Source organism: Protopterus annectens, chromosome 3.part1 (genome assembly GCF_019279795.1).
Source record: "Protopterus annectens isolate FY-2018-M chromosome 3.part1, PAN1.0, whole genome shotgun sequence".
Taxonomy (NCBI): domain Eukaryota; kingdom Metazoa; phylum Chordata; order Ceratodontiformes; family Protopteridae; genus Protopterus; species Protopterus annectens.
In genome coordinates, this window is record NC_056732.1 from 503572913 (window position 1) to 503597329 (window position 24417).

The 24417-nt window shown below is 35.3% G+C and overlaps 1 protein-coding gene across 1 annotated transcript in view; it reads left to right on the top strand.

Moving 5' to 3' along the window:
• Positions 1-24417, top strand: part of TG (thyroglobulin) — a 2464750-nt gene that overhangs the window by 658996 nt on the left and 1781337 nt on the right. The window lies entirely within an intron of this gene.

Here is a 24417-nt window from a genome sequence, read left to right on the forward strand (position 1 = left end):
AAGTGTTCTGTAATATCCTCTTTTAACTGAGTATAAAATTTTGTTGGCCGTTCTTCCATCTCTACCAACTTATTCCTTTTCAGTTTGCTTATCATTTTTTATCTTCATTTTCTGTTGCTTTCCTTTTTAGACCTTCTTTGTTGGATCATCATTTTTGTTCACATTTATATATACAGTGGATATAAAAAGTGTATACACCCCTATTAAAATTCCAGGTTTTTGTGATATAAAAAATGAGACCACAATAAATCATTTCAAAACTTTTCCCACCTTTAATGTGACCTATAACCTGTAAAATTCAATTGGAAAACAAACAAATCTGTTAGGGGAAAAATATAAAAAATAAAAAATGTATGATAAGCTGGTTTCATAAGTGTGCAGTCCCTTAAACTAATACTTTGTTGAAGCACCTTTTGATTTAATTACAGCATTCAGTCTTCTTGGGTACACATCTGCCATCAATACAAGAGACTCGGATTAACCCCAAATAAAGTTCAACTGCCCTAGTAGGATTTTCCTGACATTTACTCAATTGCCTGCTACAACAAAAGACATGGTTCGTAGAGAGCTTACAAAGCATCAAAGGGATCTCATTGTTGAAAGGTATCAGTCAGGAGAAGGGTACAAAAAAATTTCCACAGCATTGACTATACCATGGAATACAGTGAAGACAGTCATCAAAAAGTGAAGAAAATATGGGACAACAGTGAAATTGCAAAAAACTGGACGTCCCTCCAAAATTGATGAAAAGACAAGACAGAAACTGGTCAGGGAGGCTGCCAAGAGACCTACAGCAACACTGAAGAAGCTGCAGGAATTTCTGGCAAGTACAGGTTGTGTACTACATGTGACAACAATCTCCCGTATTCCCCATATGTCTGGACTATGGGGTAGGGTTGCAAGAAGGAAGCCTTTTCTTACACAGAAAAACATCCAGGCCCAGCTAAAATTTGCAAAACAATACATCAAGTCTCCCAAAAACATGTAGGAAATTGTGTTATGGTCTGATGAGACCAAAGCTGAACTTTCTGGACACAATTCCAAAAGGTACGTTTGGTGCAAAAACAACACTTCACATCACCAAAAGAACACCATCTCCACTGTGAAGCATGGTGGTGGCAGTATCATGCTTTGGGGTTGCTTTTCTTCAGCTGGAACTGGGGTTTAGTCAAGGTGGAGGGAATTATGAACAGTTCCAAATTCCAGTCACTTTTGGCCCAAAACCTTCAGGCATCTGCTAGAAAGTTGAAGATGAAGGGGAATTTCACCTTTCCACATGACAATGACCTTGAGTATACATCCAAATCAACAAAAGAATGGTTTCACCTGAAGAAAATTAAAGTTTTGGAATGGCCCAGCCAGAGTCCAGACCTAAATCCAATAGAAAATCTGTTGGGTGACCTGAAGAGGACTGTGGACAAGAGAAGCCATCGTAATCTGACAGATTTGGAGAGCTTTTGCAAGGAAGAGTGGGCAAATATTGCCAAGTCAAGATATGCCATGCTGATAGACTCCTACCCAAGAAGACTGAATGATGTAATTAAATCAAAAGGTGCTTCAACAAAGTATTAGTTTAAGGGTGTGCACAATTATGCAACCAGCTTATTGTACGTTTTTTATTTTTTATATTTTTTTCCCCTAATAGATTTGTTTGTTTTTCAATTGAATAGTACAGGTTATAGGTCTCATTAAAGGTGGGAGAAGTTTTGAAATGATTTATTGTGGTCTCATTTTTTATATCACAAAAACCTGGCATTTTGACAGGGGTGTGTACACTTTTTATATCGACTGTAAATACGTGTCTGTGTTCTTTCTGATGAATATACAGATCTTCATAGGACCCTGATATCTGTTCTTTATCCTCTTTCTCTATTAAATATCTATCTTTTCTCAATATTTTTCTTATCTCTGTTCTTTCCTTTTTCCTTTAAATTCCAGGCCAAAACCTTGTCTGATTTCTGTTCCTGCCTCCACCAACAGTATTTCCTTATCCTTTCTGTTACTATATTTATTTTCTACAGTTCTATCTTGTAATTTACATTGTCCTTTTTTTCTCACTAACTTCTTTCTTCTGGTATTTCTTGGACTTTAAGTTGTATTTTCTTAAGTTCATCTTCTGTTTATTTCTCACAGTATTTTTGTCCTCCATTTTCCTTGTAACACCTGCTTCCTTCATAATCTGTCCTCTCTCTATTGTTTAATTCCACCATGTTGCCTTGTTTCTGTATTCTCTTTCTTCTCTCATTTTCTGATATACTTTTCATAATCGTTGTCTGGAATGTTTTACCTTTTCTTCCAAGTTCTGCTTAAATGCATACCTCTCAACCTCTTAGTGCAAAAAAATCTGGACAAAGCTTGACAGAATGGGGAGGGGGGATAAAGGCCTAAAAAAGGGACAGATTTTTAATATTGCTATTATAAACTTAGAAGGTTGCTAGAATAACATGATTTGTCTTAGCATGCATTTTTTGAAGGATAAGAAGTCTGAAACTCAAACATATATCACTATTTTGTGACTTCAGTCCTCAGATCATTCCAGTGATTTGCCAGAAAATCACAAATTTTATTTGGAGCAGACCAATAATATGAGGCAAAAGTCTGGACATCCTGTGAAAATCTGGACAGCTAAGAGGTATGCTTAAATGCATTCCATTTCTATTACAGCATATCCCCTCAACCCTCTATTCCCTTAATCATAATTTTCAAAGTGCTCAGACACTATTTTGGCACCTACTTAACCTTCTGACCAGGAATCCTGCAGATCTCCGTAATTCTTCATCAGCAACCATCCTTTCAACTTCCTAGAGTTCATTTTTCTTTGGCCTCACAACTTGGACAAGTTAGCATGTTTCAACAACACGATGGGTGGCATTACAAACATCTTTACAAAATCTTCATTTTACAGAGTGGAAGCTAATGTGTTGATACCTAAAAGACTATAATACATATTTTTTTGCAGAATGTAACAAGTAACAAACAGCACAGCACAATAACAACCACAATAATTCACACCGCTACTCATAACATGTTCATGCCAAACAAAAGCAGAAACAAGACAAGAACACTAAACCATCACAACTTTCACCTGAATAATAAATATAATAAGGTTAGCAATCAACAAAACAATTATAACAACTGTGTGAAGAACAAAAACGCTCCAAATTTCAGAAATATTTTGTCCTAATTGCCAGTGAGCTTTAGATACTAACAATGAGACTGCCTTCAAAATTTATTTTAAAAGTTTCTTACTTTGCCGGCAAATACAAACAGTCAAGTCCTGCAAAATTAAGAGCATTGGATACTTCTAACATGAAGCTATACATAACATTGTAGTAGCGGACAAATAAAAAATTGACTCTGGTGTGCAGATAAATGAAACTCTCTAAATGTAAAATGAAGCCAAAAATTCAGTGTGATAGGTAAAATGATTTATTTTAGAAGTTTTGGCAATTGCATGGGACCATAAAGGCTGGACCTTAGTGCAGGTCCAAAGTTTGTGCAGAACACCACTTATATAAGTTCTCTGCTATGAACCTTTAACTTTTGCACCTTTTCTAGAAGACCAATAGCCATCATAAAAAAACATAAACTGATGCATAAACACTGAAGGGAAAAAATATAGGAATTTGAATGCCTAGTGCTGAGACATTATTACTTCCTGTTGATCAACTCTGCGACTGCTACCAAAATTGTTTAACATTATCAATTTGACATAAGCAGTACCTTCCTTAATAAGTAAATTATATATTAGTGAAACTTGGTCATTTCCAAAGATTTAGGTAATTGAGGAGTGCTTTTTTAATAATTAGAGAATGTGGGGAAGTATTAAATTTGAATGAGGTTAGAAGTAAATTTAGCAGGCCAAAGCTCAAAATAACACAATCTGCATTGTTGTTGTAAAATAAAATGGTTCTGCAAAGTCTCAAAAAATGCAAATATTATGGATCTAGTCACACTTTGTACCATATGAGCAAATGTTTTAGTTCCTTTATTTTCCCAGTCAGGCTGATCTGTTTCCTTCCTCCATTTCTGACCACTGGGTACTACCATACTGGTCACTAAAGGAGTGTAATATAGGGATTTTTACACACTGATCTGAGCATCTTCATTGCTCCTGGTGTATGCACTGGACAAAAGGCAGTGTAGAATCCTCAGGGCATAAAAACATTCCTACCACACGGTTGGGCCAGAATAAGGGGAGGGTGCCTCTCCCTCGTGATAAAAGGAAGAAGTAGTCCACAAAAAACCCCCCAAAACTGACAGGCCAAGCAAGAAATACAGAGATAATAAAGTAGACTGTTTTGGATTAGGAAGAAATTTATATATTGCAAGAAGGCCAGAATTCCCAGACAGAGTTTATGGAGCAAGAGCAAGAGAGAAATTAAATGAAAGAAAAGTACTTGCTCAAGAAAAAACATTAAAAGCTATAGATAAATATTTAAGTTCTGCCATGCAACAGATCAAAGAAAAATATTGTCTAGATGAAGAAACACTGGACCACCTAGAAAACGAAATGACAGAGGAAGTCAGAAAATATAAAGATCAACAACAGAGTTTATTGAATGGTATAAAAGGGAACAAGGCATGGGGAATAAAGATATCTGATATGGTGAGATATTTATGTAGAGAAGAAAGCCAAACTAATCAATATGAAATAAGCATCTACAATGATATTTGAAGTGAAATACAGACACTTTGATATGGTAAATTTCAGAGTAGAAAAAAATAAGATCACAAAAGGGGAATGTAAAAAAAAAGATCAGTGACATATAAAGTAAACAAGTAGAAACTGAAGTGATAGAGGATCTGTGAAGTGAAGGGTTTAATGTGGAAACTCCAACACAGGCAGTGGTACAACATGATGGACCAGTGGATCCCCAGTTAGAAAAGTACCAGGTGGAGTGGGATGCATGTGGAGAGGATATGTCACAGCCAATGTTCTGGAGCCTGCTTTAGGAGACTCATATGAAAGTCCAGTTCAACTTGCTCAGCAAGGGAAGGAGCAGGAAACAGTGGCAACTCTGACACAGGTAAGAGTATGACGCGATGGGCCAATGGGTCTCTATATGGAGGAACAACAGATGAAGCAGGATACATCTGAAGAGAGTATGTCACAGGACAATGCTCTGGAACCATCTGTAGAAGTCTCATAGGAAACAGAGAGCAAATAAGATGCTCTCAGTACAGACGGAAATGATGTCAGAGAAGACCTGCTTGACTTAGCAGAGATGTATAGACATATTAGGATAGGTGACACAAATAGATTACAGAAAATAAATAAGACCTAAAATGTTAGAAGACTGGTAAAAGAAATAAACACAATAATCAGGACTATGAAGGAAAATTCATCTGTTATAAATAAACAGGATATATTACTGTGCTGCTAAACTAGTAATGGATAAAGTGTTACTACAAAAACATAGAGTAACAATGGAAAGGAAAGGAAAGGAAGAAGTAAAATAAATAGGATGTGCTACTGTGCAGCTAAACTAGTAATGGATAAAGTGTTACCACAAACATCTAGAGAAACAAAGGATCGGAAAGAAGTAGAATGCCACCATAGAGACATCAGCATAGAGAAAACTATAAAGCAACTAAGACATGAAGTATCACTAAGAAGAATATAGAAAAGGAGAATAGATCATCAAAAATCCTTAGAAAGATAGATGGGGTAAAGGCAACACACAGTATCAGAACACAGATTGAGATTTATCATGCATTATTTCCAATAATAAGCTAAAAAAAGCAGGAAAAAAACTTAGAAGGTATGCAAATAAAGATAAAGGACAAGTGCAAAATAAACAATTCATTGATGACCCAAAAAGGCTTTATAGAAAACTATAAAACCTCTCAAAATAAACAGAAATGCCACAAAAAAAGACATTTAAATTTTGGAGAAGTATTTATGAAAACTGTACTGAACATAATAAATATGGCAAATTGATACACAAATTAAAAGTGGCACAGTACAGAGCTCTAATGTAGGCGGTATGAAATGGAATGATGTAACCACCAGAGAAATTGAGACACAATTGAGAACTCAGATGCAATACCTAACTTTTGACTAAAGGTATTAACAGAAAGATTTAGCCCTGAGAAAGAAATACTTTAAATGTAGATCCTGAACAGACACTATGCTGGTTAACAACAGGACAAATGATAGCTACTCCTTACGAGTGAATCTGCAAGCCATCCTAAGAAATATAAATCTATAACTTGATTTCTGATGATAAAAAGTAATATACTGGAATTGATGCAGAGTTTATAGCCATTTAGATAAACATTCAATCTGGCAATAAAAAAGGTAATAATAGAAGGCCCAATACTGTGGCCAGATTGTTGCACTGGGGACTGTGCAAGTACTATAACAGACAGGTATTTGATAAACACTGGAGGGTAGCAGTCACCATGTATTACATTCTTCATCTCCTTAGCTTGTTCCCTAATGCTCTAAATTCCTTTCTATCCCTAGTTATCACATCATACATTGAAATTAAAGTAGTGTGTCAATGGATAAACAGATCAATGAATTAAGAAAAAAAATTGTATCTCAGGAGAAAGTGCTGCTCTACATGTTCTACACCATATTAGTGATGCAAAAATGTCTAGTCATATGATGGTTTATTATTCATATCAAAAGGTATGATAACGAATGGCCTCAGTAATCACAATTATTTAACACTGCAAATGCATGACACTAAGTAGCATGGATTTTAATTCCACATAATTTTTTAATTCCGTTTGAATTTGAATTTACGTCCCATGAAGCTATACCACTGAGGTGTTATACAGTTACATCTGTCATTCATGATATTATTTTCTACAGGATAGATGGCAGACAGCCAATGCAGGTGAATACAAAGCAATTTAATGTACCACTACTAGACAGAAGCACTGTTTGCTGCAATGTGGTGGTTAATTGATTTCCTTTTTTTTGGGGGGGGCACTATTTTTTTTGTTTGCTTTTCTTTGTTTCTGTTCAGTATACTACATTGGGTTTCATTATTTAATAAAGATATACAGAAATCTGAAATAGTATGCACCCTGTTATCCCATTTCAAACAAATAACACCTATTGCAGTAATGTAATGCCTGTACTGGAGCTGTTTAAAAACAAGAATCCTCATCCTATGTCTGGACTGAAATGAGAACTGAATAATGGTGCCCTGTTGACTCTCAATCTACGTCACAGATGATTATATAATGAAAAGCAGGACAATTGTAAAAACATCTGAAGAAGCAGCCTTGTCATGTTTTGCAGAATTTGTAAGCCAACAACTAAATAGTTAAACTGTGAATGAACAGAAGTGAGTAATTATATCAGGAAAATTAAGTACAATGCAATGACTCAATGGTTATTTTTTGTTACATCTGCTAAAAACATCATTACATCTGCCAAACATCCTACTTTTATTTCTCAGTTCTGCCTGCACAATGTCCCATACTAAGTTAAGAGTTCTAACTGACTGGCTACAGCTTACTAAGCTTCCCTTATGTTAGTTAAGTTAAACCATTTTAAGCTTCATCTCAAAATTAATATATACATGCATATATATATATATATATATATATATATATATATATATATATATATATATATTTATATATATCAGGAGTGCAAATCCCCACACCCACCTTACTTACATATACTAATGGGAGTTACACAATTGTGGAGAAAAAAAAATACAAGCCCAAACATTTGGAATCTGTGCTTTAAGACAAATAGAAACTGCTCCGGTAGTGATTTCCTATGTAAAAAGTGATCAGGTGATTCAGAACTGGGGAAAAGGAATTAAGACTTTTGCCCACTTTACACTTGACTAAACATAGGAGAATATGTTGAAACTGTCTTTTAACATTATTCGCATTTCACCACTGGCTAATTTGTTCTGACAGAAAACATCAGTGCTGGAGAGCTCATTTCATAAAACATTGGCAGACATTTTAAGTACTGGTAACTACCAGACTGTTGCTCTGAATGTTTTAATTACAGCTGCTGAATAAACTGTTTATAGCATTCCAGGGAGTCTTGTGGCTTTTACATAGCATCTGTTTAGCTTTAACTGAGTACAGGACAGACAGTACTGCTAGACTGTGGATATTAATAGAGAACACATTTAATGAGAATGCATAAACTTTTCATCTACTTCTGTGAACAACACCAGTTATAGAACATTTCATGCAAGTGAACTTGTTAACTTACCCTCACAGTCTCATGGCTCATAGAGTAATCAATATTATGAGCTATGGGTCATCATTATTTGGTTAAACATCATCTGATTTTTGAGTGCTTATTTGAAACTAAGCAATTATTTTTCTGATACCTTTTGGTTTAGAAACTAATCCACTGTTGACTGTTACTGCCCAGAGACAGTTTTGTTAACAGAACCACAATCGTATTAAGTAGTGTGTACTTTGGAACTCTGGTTGGGTTGCTCCTGATAAATTATATTTTAGGAAGTTTTCTCCTCTAGCCTGCGCTGAAAATGGATACTCTTTTGTTCTATAATCTGGAAAAAAATATAAATAAATAAATAAATATGCAAACAAACAAAGATGGCATCAGCCCAATCTTATGATTTCCTGCAACTTCAAGATGGTTTAATCATCTTCTCTTTAACCTGTTTTCTCAGAGATTCTCATGCACTAAATTTCAGGTGAACGTTTAACATATTCACCAATATAAACCAAAATATTTCAAAAATCACTTTCTAATACTGCGCATAACTCTCAACCAGTCAGAGACAAATTTCAACAGAATCAGGGACAAATCCAGAAAAAAATCAGAGACACTTTTAAAATATTAATACTATTAATGTAAGACATTGACAGAATAAGAGAATGTGAATTAATATACATTTTCTGAAGTAAAAGAAGTCTATCACTTTTAATTATTGTCATTATTTATTAAGTGTAATACACCACTTTTCATGCAAAAGTCACCAGTTTTAGAAGGGACTAAGAGAGAGACAGAAGTAAAATTTCAGTCAGAGATGTCCCTGAAAATCAGGGACAGTTGAGAGGTATGATGCATGAGACAGTTATAAATTACTGTTGAATTGTCAAAATGAAAAGGAATGGCTAAACAGATGTTACTGAGTCAAGTCAGTGTTGTCACTGCAGTTCGTTAGCTAAGGATGCTTAACTGATCCATGAGCTGGCATTATACCTCTCAGCAAACCAGTATTTTGCCGAATATCCTCAATTTTGCCTCATATGTTATTTCCCATTCCTTGTTACATTTCTGATTTTTTGGTACGTAACTGAGGATTACAGTCAAACAATAATGTCAGACATTTGAGTTCCATATGTCTTATTGCTCTGAAAATGCATGTTGATATAAAACGTTTTGTTCTAGTAAAAATTAAGTGAATTAGAGTAATATTTAAAAATTATCCTTGATTTTGTGCGTTTATCCCACCATTATTTTTAGCTTTGACCAGAATTCATGAGCAAATAAGTTGAAAGGTATGGCTGGTTTCTACATATATCAAAACCTAATAACTCTGTAAGGCTGTTCCCTCTACTACCATCAAACTCAAAACCTGGAATTCCAACCCCCTAACAGTAAGACAGGACTGTTCACTAAAGTCAAACTACAGCTAAAGTCTCACTTAGTCAACTCCTGGCTCTGCAAATGTACTGCAACAGATTAGCACATCAGTCCTCTATAGTCTCATCCCTGCTCAGCACCCTGCATATCCTACTCCTGTTAGTGATACTGGAAGTCACTCTCTTTCCCAGCTTTAGGAATACTCCTTCATACTCAACCATCCTTGTCTTCTATTCCACAAGTGTAGCTCTCTCACCTCTATACCTCTTGTAAAACATTTTGCTTTCTGTTGAAAACATCAACAATATGAATGTGTACTTTATGAAAAATGTTGTGAACACTATTGTCTATTATGGCCATTTCAAATGTTAGTGTCATTCTGTCTATTACTGTTGTTTCTGCACTGGATACTTTTTCTCTGTGCCTGTACTGAAAATGGGTCCTGTGCCCAGTTGGACTTTCCCAGTAAACAAAATAAATAAATAAATAAATAAAGCAATCACATACATATACTCACAGAGCAACGTATATACACTCAAAATAAGCAATAACATGCATACACTCTCAGAGCAACATATATACACTCAAAATAATCAGGCACGCACACACACATTCACAAAGCAACATATATACACTCAAAATAAGCAGGCATGCACACACACTCACAGAGCAACATATTCTTCTTCTTCTGGCTTTTCCCAGTTAGGGGTCACCACAGCAGATCACCTGTCCGCTCATGATTGGCAGTGGAGTTTTACAGTGTCGAGTTGCTAGCCCAGCACCCAACCTTCCACAGAAGGCACACACACACACACACACACACACACACACACACACACACACACACACACACACACACACACACACACACACACACATACACACACACACACACTCATGCCTAGGGCCAATTTAGAGTGTCCAATCCACCTACAGCATGTCTTTGGGATGTGGGAGGAAACCGGAGCACACAGAGGAAACCCACGCGACCACAGGGAGGACATGCAGACTCCGCACAGAAGGCACCCCAGCCGAGGATCAAACCGGGGTATCTCTTGCTGTGAGGTGACAACGCTAACTGCTGCACCACTGCGGCCACAATCACAAAGCATGCACTGTCTCCCACTGAAATGCGTAGATATATGCAGTTAAATTTCTGCATCCACTTATGCTTATTATGCACTGCTTTGCATGGAAATTGCTTTGTTTGGATGTCTAGGAATCAATGTACTAATCATTTTACCCTTCAAATCAGTGTACTGGCATGCTAATGTAAATTATTAGCATAGGTTCTACCCATAATTACTGCATTTACATGTGGTGCCAAAACTGTCATTGCTCAGTAGATATAAGGGGCACTACTAAATATTGAAGGGGACCGTGAATCAGGACAGCCTTATCTAGTATGCAAAGTGTCTTGCACAGCTTTGCATGCTATGTGTTGTCTATGAAGATATCCCATGTTTCACCAATTTTGTGCCCTGACAGCAGAGTTCCAGCCATATGAAATCAGTTCTGTATCTCACAGTAGAATTCAAGATGAGCATTTCAGAAGTATTTAAACTGAAAAGTGTCATTGAGAGTCCATTCTCTATCCCAATAAATAGCTTATAAACATGCCTGAATATTTACATTACAGTCAGTCAAAATCATTGGTTAAAACCAGCAAAAAGGTAACCCTCAAATTTAGAGAAAAGAAATCTGAGAACAGGCAAACTCAGTTATACATAAGCATAAATGAGAACATTTGGGAGGGATTGCCAAAATAAATGATTTCACTGTGGGAAGTGTTTGCTATGAAGATATATTGTGCTGCTGTGAGTAAAGGCAGAAAGGTAGATTGGGTTCTGTCAAAATGTCTTCTAAAGAAACTGTGCGGCTTTTATTCAGAATGACTTTCGTATTAATTTTTTTCATTACAGAACACAATACCCCCAGTGTGTAAGAAACAGTCAACAACACGACAAAGAAGTCAAGGCAAGAAAAATTGCAATGCAAATTAAACTACTTAACAAAATGAAACACATTAGTACTGATACTGTTACAAGACTGTGATATGGATTAAAACAATATGCACTCAACATTGCCTGCATAATTTTTTCCTGTTCTCAGGCTTCTCAGTTTTCTTCTTAGTGTTGACCTATTTCTATCCTTACTGCAGAAAGGATGTATTTTCTAGGCTGTCAGGGTTTCTTTTCCTGTTGTGCCTTGACCTTTTCAATGTTCTTCCTATTGTGATTCATTATATGAGCTAAAACATGATGCCTAGTCCTATCTTCTGTCAATTCTTCCTGCCTGCCACTTTACCTTTCCCCTCTTATTTCCTCTTGCGTTGTGCATGCCGTATAAACTCATTCCAGTTTTTTTCTTGAGTCATACAGTATTCACAGGAATGGCATGTATAGCTCTGTAGTCTATGATTATTCACCTCCACACTTATCTAACACACAATTTTTTTTATTCACCACACACACGCACACACACACACACACACACGCACACACACACGTACACGTGCACATGCGCACACACACACATGCACATACACGCGCACACGCGCGCGCACGCACACACACACACACACACACACACACACACACACACACACACACACACACAGTTTTGAACAGCCATCTCACTTACTCAAACAAGAAAAGTTAAACTTCATAAAATAAATAAAATATATATTCTATTCTAGTTCATGATAAGGAATGTCAAAGCTTCTTGTTTTGCAGCAGTTTTCATAATCCTTGTAAATTGCTCTCAACAACTCAATTTTGGCACAGTATGAGAGTTTAATTCCAGCTGTATAATTACAATCAAAACCTCACTTAAATATGTACTCAGTCCCTGACCTTCAAATTCTGATCATAACCATGTTGTATTTCACCTAACATTACTAATTTATTTATTGGAATTTGTTTACTGGGTTAGTTTGACTGGGCCTAAAACGTCAGCTCACAATACTCTCTTTCTCATAGATTTAAATAGTAAACACCAGCAGGTGAATTGTCATACCAACAATACTGACAATATTCATAAACTTCCATTATAAAGTACAAACAGATAACATATGAAAATCCACATTTGCCAGAAAAGATTCAATGAACTAGAACAGAACGGATTATACACCCCTACAAAAAAAAAAAAAAAGTACTTACAAGTCAAAATTTCCTAATGGTAGCATATATAGTCCATTTCAATACAGTACAACAAAATCAAAAATATTACATGGTTCTACCTTAACTACCTGATGTTTCTACATTGACAGATGTAATATGTTCAAGCATTGCTTCATGCTACTAATAGTCAGTGTCTTCTAGAAAAATTAACAGAACCATTGGGGTGCAATAGATTTTTGTTTTTTTTCCATAATCAATCTTTATTATTTTTTCTGAGTTATCATACAATATTACAGAAAACCAAGAAAACAAACAAAGCCCAAATGAAACTTATAAAAAACAATACTACAAAATATATACACTATATACATGAATGCTTCCATCAATTAAACAAGGTCAATATAAAAAGATAAGAAATTCTGACAGGAATATTAAAAAAATCATATGTCAATATACTAAATAATTAATGCTGAACACAAATATACACATATATGTCCAGGGGTTAAAGTGGATTTGGAACATTAAGCCAACAGAATATTGAAAATTTTCTCCCATATTTTCGGATTATTTATGTTTTTCCTATGATCCTTAATTAATAATTTGTGAGCTAAAATATGTTTTATCGCTAAACCTTTAAAGTTATCCCATGAAGTTTGGGATGAATTCAACCAATTTGTAGCTATATAAAGTTTCATTAACAAGAAAATATTTATCAGTATAATTATTTGGGATTTATCCAAATTATTCGGAGGGATATGTAGGATCATAAGGGGTGCAACAGATTTAACAATGTCTTTGTACTGAAAACAGGATTAAGAGTCATATGTGAATTGATAGTCAGATGGGGTTAAAAAAATAAGGTGGCTTCCACAGTGATTATGAGAGGGGGGAAAGGTTCAGGATTTTAGTAGAATTAACAGAGATGAGGAGTCCAAAATGATTATCACCATTAAAAGTGCACAAAGGTAGAGCAGGATATTCAAAGCTGGTATGGAACAGTCAGATGACTTTAGCAGGGTTAACAGAACTGGCAGGCCCACAAAAAAAAAAAAGAGAAACAGGAAGTTTCGGTAATATGATGATCAGAGCCAAATGGACCCCAGGCAGAATTAAAAGTGTTAAGGGATTCATAGTAACAGTAAAAGCATTAAGGCCATGCCCATCATAATTAACATACTCAGGCATGCACATCATTTTATTTTAGATTATATCCTCCCAGTAGGATTAACTGAGTTGGGGAATGAGGCATCTGGGACAACAGAGTTAAAGAATCACAGAAGATAAGTTTTAAAACATGAAGAGAACAAATCTAAGATGACTTCCCTGCTTAGTTTAGGAAAAGGATATCAGAGTCAAGTGGGAATGGAAATCAAACCAGAAGCTGGTGGCACAGTGGCACAATGGTTGCATTGTTGCCTCACAGTAGGAGGTCCTCAAGTTCGAATTTTGGCTTGGGTGCCTTCTGTGCGAAGTCTGCATGTCCTCTCTGCATTTGTGTGGGTTTTCTCACTTAATGGGAAGGCTTATAAAAAATCTTCTCTCAGTGAACTGAATGGTACATATGCAAAGATTAGAAAAGAATTACAGGATTTATTTATTGATGATTTTATAAGCATAGATGTTTTAAATTATTTAACTGTAATGCACCCAAAAGTATCAGTTATGTTTGGTCTTCCCAAGTTACACAAAGGTTTACTACAGCCCTCCCATGCACCCCATAGTGGATTCCAAAGATTCAATTACACACCCTCTGGCCAAGTATTTAGATGTTAAGTTAAAACATTTTGTATATAAGGAAGCACATGTCTGTAAGGATTCATGGGGCTTCCTGAGGGACATCCATGGAATTTTATTTAAAGATTCACATATGCTATTAACTATAGATATAAAGGATATTCAGTTATCCCTCATAAAGAAGGCCTAGAGTGGTTTAATGAATATTTGTATTAGAAAAAGGTTGAACATTTTGATGTAATAATGTACACACAACTTATGGACATTATTTTGAAGAATAACTTCATTTTATTTAATAATGAGATTTTCCTACAACAAGAGGGTGTAGCTATGGGTTCAGCATGTGGGGCCTCTATGCCAACATAGTAGTATTGCAATGGGAAAAGAAATATTTATTTCCCTCCAAGTTTTGTAATTATATTAAATACTATATGCGATTTTTGGATGATATATTTATTTTATGGGATGGTCCCTATGCTTTGATTAATGAGTTTATATTATTCCTGGATTCTACCACTCAGTTTTTGAAATTTACATGTCAATTTGATTTACATGAAATAGCATTTTAGACATTATGTTAACCAAGGACTACCAGAAAAATAAATTTACATCAAGAATATACAGAAAGGAGACATATTCAAATGTATTACTACATCATACTAGCACTCATCCACAAAAACAAAAAAGAGCAATAGTTAAAGGACAATTTGTTCATGCTGCTTGGATGGTATTAGGATTTGAAGAATTCTTTAATGAATGTGACACCTTAAAGGGTATGTTTTTGAAGAGAGAGGCTACCCTATGAAACTTGTGAATGAAGTCCTATTAGAAGTAGTTAATAAAAGAGAAAGGAAGTTTTACATACCCTTTTTATCTGAAATAGCAATAGGGAAGGGTGATGTGATTAAATTAATTTCTTTTAACATTGAGTGTGAGAATAAGGATTATAATATTTTATTTATTACAACATTTACAATGGATAGTGTTGATATAAGGAGCATTTTGGGTAAGAATTGGTGTATCTTAACCCAAGATAGGAACATTAGATCATATATCGATGAGAGGCCAGTCACAATTTTTAGAAAGGGTAAGAACTTGAAAAGTGTATTTGAGAAAAAACTTCGAAGCAATAACGCCAACATGAATGGACAGATGAAGAAATGTGGGATGTGCCACTACTGTAAATATATTAGAGAAAGAGAAGTATTTATTGTTAATACTAATATTTATATTAGGTATAAATATAATTGTAACACTGAAAGAGTTATATATTGCACCCTCTGTAACCAGTGTAGTTGTTTCTACAATGGAAAAACAGATAGGAGGCTTAAAATCATGTCTACGAGCACTTACATGAAATAAAATCACGAAAGGACACAAATGCACTATATAAACACATTTCTGAGAATAATGAACATTCCTTTTGTTTCTTTGTCATAGAGAACATTACTACAGATATCAGGGGTGGTGCTTGGTCTACTTTACTTGAAAGAAGGGAATTATACTGGCAATTGCAAATAAATTCTAGCAACAGGCCAGGCTTAAATGAGAATCTTTCTATTAGTTCCCTCCTGAAATTGAGAGCATTAAGAAGATAATATTTATTTATTTATTTATTTATTTGTATAAATATATATGATTTTATATTAAAGTTGTGCACATATTTATTAATATTTTATACTAGTTTTTATGTATTAATTTGTCTATGACTTTAAGGGGGTGTGGTTAGTAATGATGACAGTGGGTATGACAAGGTTTAAAAATGGTTTGCTTTTTTTATGGATTGTCTGATGAAGTTCTGTGTATAGGATGAAAGCGCTTACCGGCTTTCTATTGTCTGTTCAATAAATTTCGTTTGCACCTGAGACTTGTGGCATTTGCTTACTTTTTGGAGTCTGCCTTGTTCCCTATCTGCAGTTGTGTTCAGCAGTTTATTTGTGCTTTTTGTGTAATACGAAATACATTATTTATCTTGCATACTGTGTGGTATGTAAATGTTTTTACATTAGAAAAACAAATAGAATGTTAAGCTCCAGGATTAGGAAGCAAACCTATTACGTGCGTATAGGTGACCCACAGAGTGCTTTATCTAAAAGAAGGGTTGACACACACATTTAAATTTTTAGTGATTGATACGTTGTATTATAAAGAATGTTTGGGAGATATGAGCAACATGATGGAGAGGTCTGAAACTCAGTAGATAATTTTGTTACGGGCAAGTAGTGGTTCCAGTTTAAATGAATATGTACCTTTTAAACTGGTTTTTAAATCTTGTAGACTCCGTAGATGAACTGAATTTTGATGACATACTATATAAAAAAGTTTTTATACAACAGATTGATTTTTATGATGTTTTGCTTTTATTTATTGTGTAGGTTTTATCTGTGAATAGTTATATTAGCTTACATGATATTTTTATGACTGAGCTTATGTGTATACGCCTTACTGATGTCATCTGAGAGGTGTAGCTCTATTTTATGTTCTGATTGGTTTGTTTCATCATTGGCTGTTAATTATGATTGGTTAGATTTTTCTGTTTGCACTCTTTTTGTGATTGTTTTTAATTGTCTGATGAAGTGTTTTAATATGTGAAAGGGCTTACATTTACCTATTAATACTGATTTTTTTTCCCTATTGGAGTTTGAGTCCTGCCATGCCTGGTGTTGTTCTCTATGTTTAGATATGCTGTCAATACATGTAACTCTGTATGAAATGCAGAATGAGTCAATACTGGGCACATTGCAGGTGCTGTGAAGAGTACTGTTGGCTAACATCAAAGACTAAAACAATACTAATTTCATGAAATTTAATCATGCTTTTTGTTAGGAATGGGTTAATTCCCATTATGGTATTAGAAACCCAAAAGGCTTGGAGAAGTTAAACCGTTAGGTATAATGAATTCATGAAGCTTATTTCTTGACAGTAACCCATGTAATTTAAGTCTGCCATGGGTAATGGCAAGCCACATTTAATTTCCAGTCAACCACATGTGAGTTTGAATTTTATAGTGGCAGAAGAAATGCTTAACTTTGGAATTCTTCATCATATTACATGCATTGTTATCCATCTGACTTATTAGTCAGATAAGACTGCAACACATGATTTTGTTGCAAAAATATTAAAGTATGACAAGACACTATGGTTGGAAGGCCCCTAACCTGAGCAGGGTGTTGCAAGGGGCCACAGGGTTTACTGATACCTAGAAGTAACTATGTCTCTGTCTTTCAGGACAGGAGTTAATCTGCTATTTTGCATATTTATTTCTAAGCATCATAGTGAATGATCTTTTTTGGCATCTGAATAGCTCTTCTTGTCTAAGACCTCCTTGTAGGTATATAATAGTTCAGCTTTAGATGTCTAAGGGTTGAGAGGAGTCATAGGTGCCTCTTCTGTGTCTGGTTCTGAGATTCAGTCATTGTCATGAAATCTTATCACTGTCCCATGCTCAAAAGCTGATGGACGCATGTGGAGTTTTTCATGCAACAGCACCATCCACCATCTATACAGCATAAAATTACTGCACAGATACTTTTACAGTGGCAGCAGCTGATATTTTCCAGGTGCACTGCTAGTAAATCATAAACTGAAGGTTTCCATTTATAGAACAAGCAATACCCTTGTTTTGATTTCTGATCCTTATGTTTCATTCTGTTATGCGCAGTAGATTGTAAAATCATGATACTGTATGCTGCAGAGGCCTAGCTGTTAATACAAGGATTAAGGCTGTTTCTGGTACAGGGTTTGATTCCCTCAGCCTCCATTTGCTTACTGTATGATTTTAAGTAAATCATTTAATCAGACACTGCTCTGGGGAAGTTGGGCTAGGTTTCTCAGTAATCTTCTAGACTATATGTGTAGCAACTACCTGTGAACCTATAAGTTGTTTTTGGACTTTCTGTTGTACAACAGTGTGAGTTAACAACACATTAAGACTAAAAATAGATCAGGTGGTTGCTTTAGAATTTCCTGACTGTCTAAACTGCTTTGTCTGTAGCTCTGTTAGACTGTAATTAATAGGAAGTCAAAACATATGATGAAAATTCAACTTCTTTTCTAACCCCAGAGCTTAACAAGAGAAATTGTGTACCATTGTCCATAGCAATTTTATTAAGAATTTATTTACTGTCAGTTTTTTTGTATTTAAATTTAAATTTGTTTAATGGGATAGAATACTGATCTCTATAAACTGTTTTCAGCCTCAGCCAGGGATCCAGGATAGAGCAATGCACAGAACAGACAGTATACAAAATGATTACAGATTATGTATAATGAATGCATAGAAATCAAAATGCTAAAAAGCATGAGGTGTACTGAGAGAGCTGCAAGTGTTTTGTAACAAAAACAAGTTGATGCAATGATAATAATAATGCATGTTATACTCATGCTGATAGATCATAATAATCAGTATAATAATACAGATTACAGTATGTGTAAGTAGGAAGGAGTAGAAAGATGAGGGGGAATGAAGATGAAAGACAGAAGGGAGACCGAGAAGAAAGGGAGATAAAGAGAAAGACAAGGAGGTAGAAGAAGAAACTCTGGGGGGGAGTGATAAATGATGGAAAGGAGAAATGTAACTAGGGATAGAATAGATAAGGTAGTGTGAATGGGGTGAATGTTCAGACTGTGATACTAGTTTTGAAGCCACTACAAACTGCTTCTACTATTGCTGTAATATTAGCAGACAGACAGCATATACATATTTTATCCATTTATATCCACTGGAGACGCATAACTAAGTGATTACTATAGAAAGTTTTTGAGAATTTAGTGGTGTTTGATTTGCCTGCATGCAGGAAATTAGTAATGAGGCTGGTATAAGGGCAGTGCTACTACATTGACAGGTATGATGTCATTAGGACTGTAAACTATAGATGAGATAAGATTTAGAATAAGAAGGGGTCTGGGCAATGGGGCTGTTAAAAGTGCAGGACTGTTTGCTTGAGAGGTACATCTTTAAATAGATGTTAAACAGTAGATAAGATGAGATATTTCTGATATTTGCAGGGTTTGAATTCCACAGTTTAGCAACATATACAGTACTCAGACAATCATTGTTATGATTTTTAGATTTTTTTGAGGCTTTAAAACTGAGAAACTGTGTGTTGTTAGGTTGATTCTAATTCTATAGAATAGGAGAAGTTTAGTGGAGGAGGAAAGGGACCTGAGATTGCAGTTGGAGGAGCTCTTGGAAAGGCAACTTGCACAGAACCGGGCAGAGTCATGGTTATTTATTTTATTATTTGTCCTTTTTTGACTGACTTAGTCCCAGGTTAGTGGCCTCTTTTCAGGGGAGACCTAATGTGGTTTTTATACTACTAAGAGAAATTTGGCCAGAGAATCGAGTAACTTTCTGTACTTTTTTTGATAGATGCCATGTGATCTTTTACATCAACATGAGCTAAAACCAACTAGCATATTCTGTAGAGTTTCTTATGCTGTACTGTAGTGGCACCAATCCATCTACCTGGTATGGGTACAGAACACACAGCCTTCTGCACCAAAGGAAAGTATGCTACACTGACACTGCGTAATATTTAGAGATGTGTGAAATGAATAGAAGTTTCTTTCTTGGTGCACCTGAGCTTTTGTCAGGATGTGACAATGGTGGTCAGCTTTTAATGAGGAAATAACAAATTTACACATATCATTTGCTGTAATTTGTAGAGCTGTGGAACTCTTTTAAAGGCTAAGGCAATTATGGGCAGACTGTATACTAGTTGGGCAATGAGACCAATGTCATATTGGGATAAAAACTGAAGTTTCTTTCTTGTCCAGAAGAGTTGTTTTTAGTTATTTCAATGTAATATTGCAAGTTAGGGTTAGGGTAAAACAGGAATCATAGGTATCCGAGTTACTTAATGGTTTATAGTTGTATTTAGTTATTGCACAGAAATCTCCAATCTATTGGAAATGCTGACAGCTTTTGTTATGTTCCAAAAACATTGGTCTGGTCTTTTTTAGCATTTATGATTAATTTTCTGGTTCCTAAATAGTAAATCAATGGCAAAGGTCTTCCTCCAGCAGCTTTTGATGGCTTCATGAGAGGGTTGTGACCCGTACTTCGTCATACTGTATACACAATATGTTATGGGGGGTTGTGATGTGTCAGCAGACAGGGAGTTCATAGAGAGAAGAGAATATGAGACTGTGCTGATGCATGAGGAACTCCACTGGTAAGGAGTGCTATGAGAGAGAGTTTAAATTGCCAGTTTGGAATTTTGAATACTTTCTGGTTAAGTAATATTTGAATCATGGCAGAGCTTTTTTTGATAATTCCTGCCTTTGTCAAAGTACTATGCTATAAAAGGTGATCCACCATGTCAAATGCTTTAGTAAGTTGAATGAAATGGTGCCAGTTAAGTTTCTCTTCCTTCTTTGTGATTTGCAGAATGTCACGTGTCTGAGTATATAGTCCTGCCATGGTGCTTCTTCCTGCACATTGGTGGTGAAACAGCAACTTATGTAAGTAATCACAAAACTGACAGTAGGCCTGCATTTCAAAAAAATTCTAAGTGTACATAAGATGGAGATAGGGTAAAAGTCACTGTGGGGGTGCTGGCTTAAAGACCAATGAACTCTTAACTTTTAATACTTGTAAAGTGATCAGTTTCTGTGTCACATAGGTCTTTCTTTCAATCAAATTCATACCACTCTACAACAATTTTCATAATCCTCTGTGACAATAGTGTATTTTTTAGGTTCTCTTTATGTCAGTTTGCAAACAATACAGAATATACTTGCAGTCACTGCTTTATTGATATCTATGCCTCTGTGTCATGTAACAGGTGAAATATCAAGCATAAACCCCTTTTTGCTTGTTATAATTTCCAAAATACTGTATTTCAGACTTCAACGAGTGGCATTTCTCTTTTTGTAATTCTCTGTTAGTCTTTAGCAATCATCTTAGTTACTGGCCATGGCTGACTTGGATTCCGCCCCAACACAGCAATTTATCCACAAAAAGAATAGTAACTTTGTGATTTCTCAGCAAACTGTCCACCTCCTAAATTTGTCAGGAACAGATATGATTTGAAGTGGGACAATGTTTGAAAATGCAGCTCTTTAACATCATACTACTACGATCAAACTGCCAAAATCTACTTAAAAATTACATTTATAAAAATAAACATGCCTTGCACAGTTCTGTTACTATATCATGCTGACAGAAACCTTTATCTTTCTACAGAGATTCTTACATTAGCATTCTCTTTGACTAATAAGGCCATAGTTTGCAAACCAATTCAAGGGTTCCATAACCACTTTAATAATTTTCCGTCACAATATTCATTGTAGTTCTTTGCCAAAACGGAGGACGGCAGCCCTTTGTGAGGTAACGAGATTGCACACAGTGGGCTTGTTGTAATAGGGTCACAGTTCAAAAGACTAATACTTACAAACATAACATAGCTCACTTCATCAGTTTTCAGGAGCTGTTCCAATCCACTTGTATAATTGGTTAAGCAAATTAAGAAACTTCAATTTTGCAAAAAAAAAAAAAAAAAAAAGCAAGACTTCATGTTTACTTTTTTTCTCTGCCTCTCTGCATTTGCAAGAATTTAGACCCCCCCTCACAATTCAAGTATTTACAAGAATTAGGGTTTCCCCCCATAATTGTATTTCCACTCTCATATTGGATGCCTGTCTCAGTCTTTAAAGCAAGGGAGAGTATGTTAAGCTCAGGATCGTCCGGTATGATTTAAATGAAATATCAGAATTTATGTCTGTTTTAAATCACACAGATAGATATACCAGTCATTTGAATGCTAATGTTCCATATTATTGGTGTCTACTTATTCAGCACTGATCTCAAGGAAAAAGTTTTACTGCCTTTGATTTTGCCAAATTACCTCTTTAAACATTTTGGATTTGCAAACCACATTCTACTGACCAAACTTGTAGCATTTGTAACATCTTTTTTGCTCAAGTGCAGGCAGCATTAGGTTTATGCATGTGATTCCATCTTAAACAATTTCACCTTTAATGCACCATATCCTTCTCAGTGTAAATGTCTTGCAATGTTTACAGGGTTGTTTTCTTCATTTTTCAACATACCATGGCTTACATCGTTCTTTGCTTACTTTTTATCTGGTCTTTTCTTGTCAGTCTATTTAATATATCTGGAGTGATATTTCCTCTGCTTCCTTTGATTTTAACTCTGTCTCCAAACCTAGCTTTTGAGACGCACCACTCTCAGTGATATCGTTACCAGTTCTATCCTGAATCTTCTCATTTGACATGTCAGTTTCACAGAACATTTATCATAAAGACTTCTACAGTTTTCCTACTTCTCTGCATGTTTGTGGACATGCTTGAGGAGAAGTTCTCTTTCTCATATGACATTTCACCTTGACACAAAATGCTCCGTAAATCATTGCATAAAATATCAAAGTAATACACTTCTCCATTGTGAACGGAAACTACATGCGGACTGTTTATCTTTGCCCATTAAACCTAACGGTGTGTCAACTAACCTGCATGCTCTCTCCTTATTTGACTTCAACTTGAAAATAAGCAAAATGTTGTCGCCTGGCTAGCTACAGCATAGTCTGAGAGACATCAAATAGCTCTGATGGATTAAAGTTTGACATTTTACCTTTTTTCATTTCTCTGAGGAATACAAAGTAAGTTCATAACTTGTAACACCATGTTATGAAAAGCAAAGAGTATAACGTCTTGGTTACAGCCCATTTTATTACTTAGCAGTTTTACATGCTGCCCTGTCTTGCACTGGCAAAAGATAAAATCTTAAATCTACCAGCAAGTAACTGGCAAAGCATAATCCTATTCTCCATCTGCCAAAACATACCCCCACTTCCTTATCTGAATATAAAAGTTTTAGCCCTAAAAGCTCATATTGCAGTTCAGTTTACATTTTAGTTCATACTGATTACATATTGCTTATTGCTGTCTAATCCTTGTCCATCTTCCTCTCTCCTGGTTCACATTATGGGATGTTTGCCCTAACTCTTCCCTTTTCCTCTCCTCTCCTGTTCCCCCTTCTCTCTCTCTCTATTTTCTCTCGCATCATATCCTATTCCATCCCATTATATCCTGTCTTAACCTATCCATAGCTCTGACTTGAATTTTTTAAATAACTGATGCCAGAGGATGAGTTGTCATCATACGTAGACTTCTTAAAGAAGTTTATGTGCAGATGCATAATAATTCCTCTTCTGAACAGTCACTCAACAAAGTTAATCTAGCATTTGCAGCGGTCTACTAGATTTTGAAGCACATAAGCATGTTCAAGAGGTTTGAGTCCTACAAAGGAGCTAGGATTCTGTTTTTTATTGCAAGAGAAAGATTATACCTTCATATAAGTGCTTAGTTTGTGTCAAGCAATTAAAAAAAACTACAAAATAAATATCTATGCAAAAGTATTAACAAAAATTTAAAAAAACATATCAAACTTCCTGAATAGTAAAAGAAGCTCCTAGAATAAATTGACAGAAGTATGAAAGTAAAAAATAAAAAAGCACGGTAATTGTATATCATGTAGTAAATTAATCCTTCTGAGTAGCTGGCAAAAAATCAAGCCACTTTTTACAATAGCAGCTGCATATTCAAGAAATTTCAGTGATACCAACTAGGTTACTTGCAGATGTGTACCATAAATCTCAGTAGCTTCTAATCCAAGCCATTAAAAACAGCAGCTAATAACAGCAATGCAGTGTAAGAACAGTGACATAGTTTATATTGGTTCATTTCCTGATTATAAATACTTTATCACAAAAGAAACTAAGAAGAAACAGTAATGGATTCTACTTGGATGCAAATAATGTTTTGGATGAATGCTTAAAATAAAAAATACTTTAGGACAAACTCATACTTTATAAAATTAAATGGCTGTCAAGCTTCTGGTGCAGAATAGTTAGCTTGTAGAAGCCATTAAATCTCTATTGTATAATTTTCGGTTTACAGTTTGCTTTTTACAATATTTTCAAATGAATGCAATGACATGAGGGAAGGGTTTTATTGCTTTGGAGAGTGGAAGACACTCTACAA